Here is a 9,908-nt window from a genome sequence, read left to right on the forward strand (position 1 = left end):
CTTCTTTCTCTTAGTCAGTAGCTCTTTTCTGGCGGCTGCCAAGAGCTTCTCTCACAGGGCTGGGCTGCTGACTCGCCATTCTTTTGTTTTCCTGTTTCCACTTGGTGTAACTTTGAATTTATATGAACACAGCATGAACAGAGAGCCCTTGTTGCAGAAGAGGAGGGTACCAGTCCCTCTGATGAGTCACAGTCCCTGCCCCCCCCACCCCCACCCTGTGGACCGTTTTCTGTGCCTTTGTAACACAAACCCAGCTGCCTGTGGGACATATGTAGTGTTGTTCTGGGATTCTGCTTTTTCTTGTTACATAAGTGGCAGAATCTGGGGTCTGCCGCTTACTAGGTCTGTGAACTCAGCCAAGTCACTTGGCTGCTCTGTGCCTCGGTTTCCCCACCTCTAAAATGGGGATAATAGTTTTGACCTTTTAAAGTGGGATTGTGAGGATTTGATGGGTTAATACATGAAATGCTTTTAGAACATGGCTGGCCACAGGGTAAGGGCCATATAAGTTTGCTGTCGTTATTACTGTTCTTATGTATTATGATGTATCATCCTGCAACTTAATTTTTTCCCACCTATGTTTTCTGGGACATTGTCATTGGTTGGAACACGTGGAGCCACCTCTTTAGCAGCTGCGTTAAGATTCCAAGGGACTGTTTATCACACTTGATTTAACCTGCCCCCTATTGGTGGACATCTGAGCTGCTTCCAGTTTTCCCCTTTTGTAAACACAGCTCCAGGCTATGTTGTCTCCTGCATTCACTGAACACTGAGCAGCTTTGGTGCCTGATAAGGGCTCCAGGGGTTGGGATGTGGTAGTGAGTGAAACATGCCTGCAGTCGCTTCCTTGGATGAGTTTCTCCAGGGTGAATATGGGAGGCGGAGTCGCTGGGTCACTGGCTGTGCAGTTTTCAGCCTTGATGGGCACTGCCAGTGACCCTCCTGAGGCCCGCCTCAGCCCCCTGGGGTGCTCCTGTGTGGCTTGTGGTGCTGGCAGGTGGGTGAGTGGAGGGTGAGTGTGGGGGTGTCCCAGCTGCCCATTGACAGATGGGATTTCCACTGCTCCACTAGGCACCGCAGGCACAGAACCTAGGCCCCACAATCCTTTCAGAAAAATGTTCCAATTTCTCTCAAAATCAGAAGAAAAAAAAAGGAACATTTTGATATATTAATATATTTGTCTTTATACCAATGCAGTTGTAAAATATCAAAATAACACTTTTAACGTTTTTTATGGAGGAAGGGGCCCTGCCAGAGCCTGGCCTAGGGGCTGGGGCGGGCAGGTGTCGGCACAGGCTTGTGCCCCAACTTTCCCGGCGCCTCCACCGCCTCCACCATCCTCAGGGCCCACTTCCGTGGCCCTGAGCAGCCGCTCTTAACCTCGGCCGCAAGCAGTCGTCCGGAATTTCCGGGACAGAAAGCTCAAAGCTTTCGATCAGATTCTCAGAGGGGGTCACAAAGACCGTAGCAATCCCATTCAGAAGCGCCACGTTGACGCACAGAGGCGCCGCGATGACGCAAGGGGCGCGTGATGACGCATAACTCTTGGCGCCGGAAGACGTGCCGTCTCTTGCGAGCTGGGCCCTGGAGGCCGCGCCGCTTATTTCGGGTCTCTACCTGCAGGACTTGGCTTTCGACTTGGCGGTCCTTGGCTGGTTCTTCCCGCTTGTGTGCTTAGGCCCTCCCTCTCCCAAAGGGATTTTGTAAAACTGCTTGTTAGCTCACGCACCGAAGTTGTTGACTGCTAAAAATTGTTTTTTAAGTCTAAATAGTTGCAATTTCCGGCTTATTAAAATAAGGCCATTTCATACTGTTGTGAGTGTGCCCGATGGGATCTAAATACGATGGCAGGTTGATTCCCATCATCAGACATTTCAGATAATGCATGAATATGCTCTTTAATAGTCAGAAAATTTGTCTTTTCTCCCTTTGAATTTGTTTCCCTTTTTTTCCTCATCATTTTATCTGTTTGATATTTTATGCCTTTAAGTATTTTATTGGCCATCCTCTGCAACATAAGTCTATATTATTTCTTGTGACTGTAAAGGTTACTTTTTTGGTCTGGATTGTCATCCAACTATAGGTGCCCAAGTGATCAGAACAACATTTAAATGTTTTATGACAATTATTGCTGTAATGAGACCGATTTTTGTCACCAATTCTATTTGTATTTTGTAGATATAAATGCAGAGGACTTGTTTACATAAATAAGTAGCTGGGACTCAATTCTTGAAAATTGAGCAATGGGCAAATGGCACATGGTGATCTGTCATCAAAAAAGATTTTTAATGCTCTCTCACCTGACAATTCCATTTGACCTTTCTTGAAATTGTAGAAAGCAGTGAGATGGGAACCTTTGGACTTGCAAAAGATTTATTGCTTGAAGAGGCTGGGGCTACTTAAAGTGGTCATGGGCTGCTCTTGGGAGCCTGAAGGTCGAGAGCAAATGCAGGAGTCAAGGCAATTTAAAACTTCCTGTGCCTCTTCTCTTGGAAAGTCGAGCCCTGTGCCCTGAGTTTTAGTTATTTGACAACCACTGTAAGGTTTTTTTATTTATCTGTATTTGAGCCACATCACAGGCACTTTTAATTTTTGCATTTAGCTCTGCCAGCTCATTAAAAAAAAAAAAAGAATTTCCATAAAGCATTTGTGGTGGCTTGGAGTTATATACTCCAGAAAAACATCTTCTTAAACTTAACCCATTCCTGTGGGTGTGAACCCATTGCCAATGGTACCCTTTGATGAGGTTCCTTCAGTTAAGGTGTGGCCCACCTGAATCAGGATGGGTCTTAATCCTGAGGCCTTTTAGAGAAGGCCAGAGAGAGAAAAGCCACAGGAAGCAACCAGAAACTAGAAGTCAATGGAACCCAGAAGACAAAGGAGAAGATGCTGCCACATGCTTGTCATGTGGCAAGCCCGGTAATCACAGATTGCCAGCCAGCTAGAGGATACTGACCCCTGGAGGAAGCCAGCCTTCTAGCTTCTGAAACCGTGAGCCAATGTATTCCTGTTATTAAGTCACCCCTTGTATGGTATTTGTTTTAGCTGTTGGGGAACTGAAACAGCATTGTGTGTGTGTGTGTGTGTGTGTGTGTGTGTGTGTGTGTGTGTGTGTCCCAAGGGAACATGGGAAGGAGAGGCGAATCTGCCCTCCATGTGTCTTACTGTGTGAACCTCTTGCTTGTGAGTGTCTTTCAAAGGTTTTAACTGATTTGGATTTTGGTACCACCTTGGTCCCTAACTTGGTCCCATCCAAGGACTTCATCTGGGACTCAGAGAGGAAACTGCCACCCACCCTGATCGAAGGACGGGCTGTGTGGACACCTTAGGGACAGCCTTCAGTGCGGTGTCGCCTTAAGGATTTTCAGGGGTGTCTTTGACTTTGAAACGTCTCATGCTGTCACTTGAGACCCAATCTCCCACCTACGTGTGATTCTACTATGTAATATCTTCTTTAAATTGATTCACGTTTTTTTTTTTACTTAGAGTTTTAGTTTGAAAGGAAGACACTTGTATCTGTGAAATTATGGGTTCTATCCATTAAAATGAATGCATAACCATTAAAGTTTACAGATGTTCATCCAGGCTCCATTAGTGATACCCTATTCCCTGGACTCTGCACTGCCCCCTTGAGGTGTCCTGTGGAATAACCAAGACCCCTGCAGGGAAGGATTCTGTTTGTCTTGCTCCATCCTGGTGATCATCAAAGGCTCAATTCCAGCCATGCCCCCTCCTCCAGGAAGCCTCCCTGATCACTCAGCTTTTCCCTGTCTTGGAACTCCTGTAGCAATGGGTCTGTATCCCAGTTGATCCAAGAATGTCTTTTATCTCGGGAAGTCCTAATTCCAGTTGATGTAGCAGCTAAGGGTCTGTAAGGTAACCCCGGGAGCCTGGTGTCATGCCAGCAACCATAATAAGCTTGGCTAAGATGGTTACTTACACTCCTCTGCATTCTTTCACTTGCTTGGTGTTCATTCCTTCAACAGTACTTGTCAAGGGCTCCCTGTGCTGGGCACGCTGTGGAGGGAAAGACAGTCATGGCCCCTCCTCAAGCCACTGTGCAGTCCTGCCGCCTACTAGCTGTGGGACTGGGACCAAATCTCGCAGCCTCTTGAGCCCGTTTTCTCCCCTTTGAAATGGAACGAGTGAAGTCAGCCTTGCAGGGGTGTTGTAAATGTCAGCTGGGAGATGGGTCTGTGAAGTGCGTGGGGAATGGGGTCAGTGGGTGGTTTTCGTTATCTGAAAAAGTGGGAATAAACGAATACCTGCCTCGCGGGGGCAGCGAGGCGCTCGAGAGTTGGGAGCCCCGTAGGATGTGTCCAGGGTTCCAGGGCCCTGGGGCGACTCGGGGCCCCGCTGCCTGCGCTCTCACCTGGCCCGGGGTCTCCCGGCTGCCTCGTGCTGCTGTGCAGCCCATTCCTTGGGCAGTGGCTCGAGGGCACTTTGTGAACTGCACAGGTCTCCGGGGTTCATCCCTTGCCTAAATCTGTGGGAGGCTTTTCTCCATCCTCGGGATAAAGTTGCCGCTCTCCAGGGGAGCTGGGAAACCCCTCCCCTCATCTGGCTGCAGTGGGGGCTCGGGGGCGATTCTGCGATCGGCCACTGGGTGGCGCGCTGCGCCCACGGATCGCTCAGGCCGCGTTCTAAGAGGGCTGCCGGAGCACCCCACTCTTTCTTAAGAGAATTGATTTTAAGCGGCGGGTTGTTTTCTGTAGTCCACCGCCTGGCTTTGGGAACCCCCAAACCCCAAGAAATTGTATTTTATGTGTTGCTGTTTCTAGGCATTTTTTTCCTGGGAAGTGTTTCCTTAATATTCTTCAGATTTTCAAAGGTGCTGGTAAGCCTTCCAAACCCCCGAGGAATGACAGCCCCAAAGTGTAACCAAGGTCATTCAGTGTTTGCTCTTCGCATGCAGCGGAAGGGGCCCTGACCTTGAAGGTGGGCTACCTGTGTGCCAACCCCCATTCTGCTCAGCTTGCTGGGTGGCCTTGGGAAATCCATAACCTTTTGAGCCTTGGGTTTCCCACCCATGAAACGGGAGTGAAAATACCTGCTGTGCAGTCCCGGGATCCCATGGAGGATGAGGTAGAAATGGGTGCGTGAGTGTTCTCCATGGGGTCTGGGACTATTATGAAAGGGTTTCCAGCTTGCACTTATTAGATACCTATTGTATGCCAAGTACTTGCAGGCTCTGACATGGCTGTAGATGCATTCATTCATTCATTCATTCAAGAAGTGATGTTAGGTGTCTACTATGTGTCGGGCTCTAGACATGTTGGGAGCTGTCTTGGGTCGGGTTCCCCAGGAGGAGATAATGAGACAGAGATTCCAGTGCCAGTGATTTATGGAGGTCTTTGTCGCAGGGGAAACCTGGGAGCGGGGTGGCAGCAGAAAGGGGAAGGGGAGGAGGCCAGCAAGGGGGTCATCTCAGCCAAGTCCCGAGGAGGGTGGCCTCGGCTTCCTCCCATGCAGGCTCTGCAGTGTGAGCACTGCCTCTGTGAGCCTGCCCCTCCCAGGCACGGAGTTGGGCATTCATACCCCACCCCCACCCAACTGTCCTCGGCGCAGGGGTGTCCCAAGAGGACAAATTGGGCTTCAGTAGCCCAAGGGCAGTTCTCCAAGAAAGAGCCACAGTGCTGGGTTTTGGACAGGAAAGCAGGTCGAAGCCCAGGGGTGCAGAGAAACAGTAAAAAGGGATCACTTGGGGCAGGGAACCAACCTGACTGGCTTTAGAAATACTGTGGCAGGCAAAGCAGGAGAGGCTCCTGGCACCATGGGTTTACTTTCTGTGAATGAATGTCCATAACTCCAGAGAGCAATGGGTGTCAGGAAAGAAATCAGAGCAAGCATGATGGAGAGGAAGTGTATGCATGTGTGTGTGTGTGTGTGTGTGTGTGTGTGTGTGTGTGTGTGTGTGTGTGTGTTGATACTTAGACAAGAGACAAGAGAGTGTTTCTAGAATTTTCCTTTGAGAAGGTACCAATTATGATGATTCCTGATGGATTTGAAGAGTCAGGGAAAGAGTGTTCCAGAAACAAGAAATAGCCCATGCTATTTCCTGTGGAGGGTTTTCAGTTGGGGATTGAACACGATCTGATTTATGCTGTTTAAACTGCCATGTTCCTGCTGGGTGGGGTCAGCTGTGGAGTGTGCAGAGAGTCTGGCTGGAGGCTGTGGCCTCATCCAGGTGAGAGATGACCGTGGCCCAGGCCAGGGTGGAACACTGGGTGAGGAGAGGGGGCAGGTCCAAGGCATGTTTTGGAGGCTGGAGTGATGGAACATGGTGTGTAACTGGATGTGGGGAGTGAACAAGAGGGATTCCCAGGACTCCGGTGTGACCACTGGGTGGAAGACGGTCCCTTTGGCTGAGGAGGGGACACACAGGGAAGGACGGGCTCACTGAGGGGAGCCTCTCAGTGAGCGCTTGTCGAAGGGCTCCTTAGAGGAGGCTGTGAGAGCCCCTGGCTGGACCCGGGGTTCTGGAGCTGCGCCCCCTCCCCAGGCTGCTGGAATGTGAGAAGCCAGAGGGAGCCCCACCTTGTGAACCCCCATTTGGCAGAAGCAGTGATAATTATCACCGCGGTTCATGCTTGGGGAGGGCTGCACATGTCATCTCAGCCGGCCCCCGACAGCCGTGCACAGTGGGTGCTCTCGATGGTCTCATTCTGCAGGGGGGAAGGTGGAGGCCCAGGGGGGCGATGTGGCTCCTGAGGGCCCCCCCATCACGTGCTCCAGACACTGTGCTGAGTGTGTCTGTGCTCCTCGCTCCCCACCCCTCGGCCTGTTCCCGTGGAGGCGTGCACTGCACTCTACAGCATGCAAAACCGCACTTGCCCCTGCTTTTGCCACGGGCCCTTCAGAACCCTCGAGGTATCTGGGGCAGGAGGACGAGGCCCACTTTACAGGTGCAGAAACTGAGGCTGGTCCTTTGCCTCTTGCTCCCTCTCGCTTCCTAAGTGGCCCCTTTAGAGGAGGGGTGTTTCCTGGCTTCTTGCCCTCTGTGGCTTTGCATTTATTTGTGTGTCAGCCTCTCCCTCTTTAGACTCTAAGCCCCTGAGGGCAAGCACAGGGTCTGTGGAGTCCATGGCCTCTTGTCCAGGGCCTGGCCCGCTCTGGGGTGAGGGTGTGCATGCAAATCAGTAGTCGCTGAATAAATGAACAGATGATCGGGGGAGTGAAGGGGGTTAGGAGTGTGGCTTGTGGAGGAGAGAGGGCCGGCTGCCCTTCTCCGCACCCTCCAAACGCGGTTTCCTGGTTTCCTGGGTGCAGGGGTGGGAGCCTGGCCCCAGCTGTCAGAGGCCCTGTGGGGACATCGGCCGCCAGGGGGCGCCGCAGGTCCACCACTGCAGGGCGCCTGGGGACCGCCGGCGGGATGGGGTGGGGGTGGGGGCTGAGTGCCGTCGACGTTTGGAGACTTTTGCTATATTCAAAGTAAAAACAAAAATTTGACAGACCAGGGCTGCAAAAACCATGCCTTCTAATTATATGTTTACAGTTGACAAGTTATCTGTTTCCACACACAAAAATGCCATAAAGTGTGAAGTTACGGGGTTTGTAAAAATACGAACTATCAGTGTGCAGGGAGGACCGGGTTTGGCAACGGGAAGCCATTGCACCGGCCGTCCTCATTCAGCTGGACCTGGGGTCCGGGACGGCACATGCCAGCCTCATCGGGGGAACAGGTTCCAGGTCCAATTGGGTGCACTGGTGGCCCAGGCCAGGTGGTCCCCTTGGTCCTCAGGATGGACAGGATCCTGGCCACCACCCGGATGCCTAGAGGATCTAAAATCTCAGATGCTGGCCCTCCTGGCCCAGTCAGGCTGAGCCGGGCCCCGGTGTCTCAGCTTCCTCCTATAAAACATCCTGTCGGGTCAGTGCTGGCATTTATCAGGCACTTACAGTGTGTTGGGCACTGCTTTAAACCCTTGGCTCATTTTGTCCTCACAATAACCCAGGCAAGTGCTCTTCTCATCCTCCTGCCCATTTTACAGATGAGCAAACTGTGGCACAGAATGGTGAGCTGAGTGTCCACAGGCTATGGCTGGTAGCTTTCAGAGTCTGGTTGGAATCTTGGCAGCCTGGCCAGGGCATGCACGCTGGACTGCTGCCCTGCACATCTTGTTGTCCAGTTAGGAAGGACATGTTGCAGTTCCTGGCGACCAGAGACCTCAGGCTTCTCTTCTCCCTTCTGAATAAATTCACTAGGGAACCCAGCTTCGAGGAGCACCATTCCCTACCAGGGCAGTAAATCCAGATGGGTCCTGACTCTGGAGAATCCAAGCAGGCTGGCAGAGGAAGGGAGATTGCAAGGCTCATTTCTCCCAAACCCAAATCCCAGAGATCGTTTTCATCTCGAAAGAGGCCCTGTACACCAGGCATGTGCCTGACCACTCGGAGAGGCCCCCAGGAGGGGGCCCAGCCAGGCTCATTCCAGAGAAGTTGAGGATGGGAGGGGAAGGAGAGGCGAAGAATAAACATTTCTAAAAATAGTGCTTGGCTCTCCAACCTTACAAGACTCGAAAGAGAGGGCAGGCGAGCCAGAGGAGGCAGTCCTGGGTTTTGGCCAAGGGAAGGAGGCCCACTGTTTCTCACACTTTCCTCTCTGAGGTTTGGGAGTCAAGGTGAAGGAGCTGAGGGCTGCAGGTATAGGGTGGCTTTCCTGAGGGCTAAACTCTAGCCCACATGGCAACATCCTTGGAGTCTGGAGTTATGAGTGTTTCCAGATTTCCCATCACACTTGCCATGAAGCAAATCTGACAGCATTCAGAAGTCCTCAGCGGAGGCAAAAGGGAGCTCTTTAAGAAGGAGCTGTTTGTTTTCTGCTTCAAGGAAACAGATGTTTGAGCAGCGTGGGCCATGATGCACATTTCTGCAAACGAGCTCTCATTTACCTCCACGACTTCCACTCGCCTAGGAAAACATCTCAGCAGACAGATTTGAGCAGTGTGGTGTGGAAGGCATTAAACTAGTGGCTAGGCCAGTGGTGTTTTTTTGGAACTGTGTGGCACCCTTCTGGTCTCCGGGAACTTCACTCTGCTTTCGTGACCCACCCCATCTGTTCTTCCCAGAGCCACAGGAATTCCTAGCATTTCAGGGGGTGGGGATTCCCAGACTAGACGTCAGCATCTCGGCTTCTGCTTCAGGGTGTGCTTCGCCCTGCGGGCTGTTGGAGGGAAGGACATGGTTTCCTTCATGATATCAGCCTTGGCAGTGAGGCAGGCAGCAGGGCTTGGAAGCTAGAGCTCTGTGCCATAGAGGTCTGGGTCCACTGCGTTCCCTCATGCAAGCTGCTCACTCCTGCTGTGCCCGTATCCACCGCTGTCCAACAGCCTCCCAATTCCTGCCCCGTCCACCTCAAGAATCTTGACGAGGACCGTAAAGAAAGACATTTTATACACTTCAGGCTAAGAATAGTTTAAAAAAACTTTCACATGTCACAAAATACTCTGGGAGCAAACCCTAACATCAGGATTCGGTCAGTGAGGTCAACGAGGTGTAGTTGAGCTGAGCTGTAGTACCACACATCACCAGGAGGTGGTGCTGTCAGACACTTGGTGGGCGTCCTTGCACACATGCGTCATTGTGCGGCTGGCCTGGCGTGTCAGACCAGCTTCTTCAAAGGGGAGGTACGTGTCCATCAGCGGAGGCAGGTTCACAGGCCTGCAGAGCCAGGCAGGCAGCGGAGAGACGCCCAGCAGACGGGGCGTCTGTTCTCCGAGTGGCTGGAGGTTGAAGCCGTACACCCTGCTCCAAAGCATGAGCGCAGGTAGGGGTGGGGAGGGGGGCTGATGCTTTGCCTCTTGAAGGGGCACCTTTTCAACCCTTTTAAAGGTACACTGTTACACTATTATTGTTGGGACTGTGATGAAAACCCGTTTGGGTGTGAAAGTGAGGCTGTTAGGCCCATG

The sequence above is a fragment of the Choloepus didactylus genome, chromosome 23, assembly GCF_015220235.1.
Source record: "Choloepus didactylus isolate mChoDid1 chromosome 23, mChoDid1.pri, whole genome shotgun sequence".
Lineage (NCBI taxonomy): Eukaryota > Metazoa > Chordata > Mammalia > Pilosa > Megalonychidae > Choloepus > Choloepus didactylus.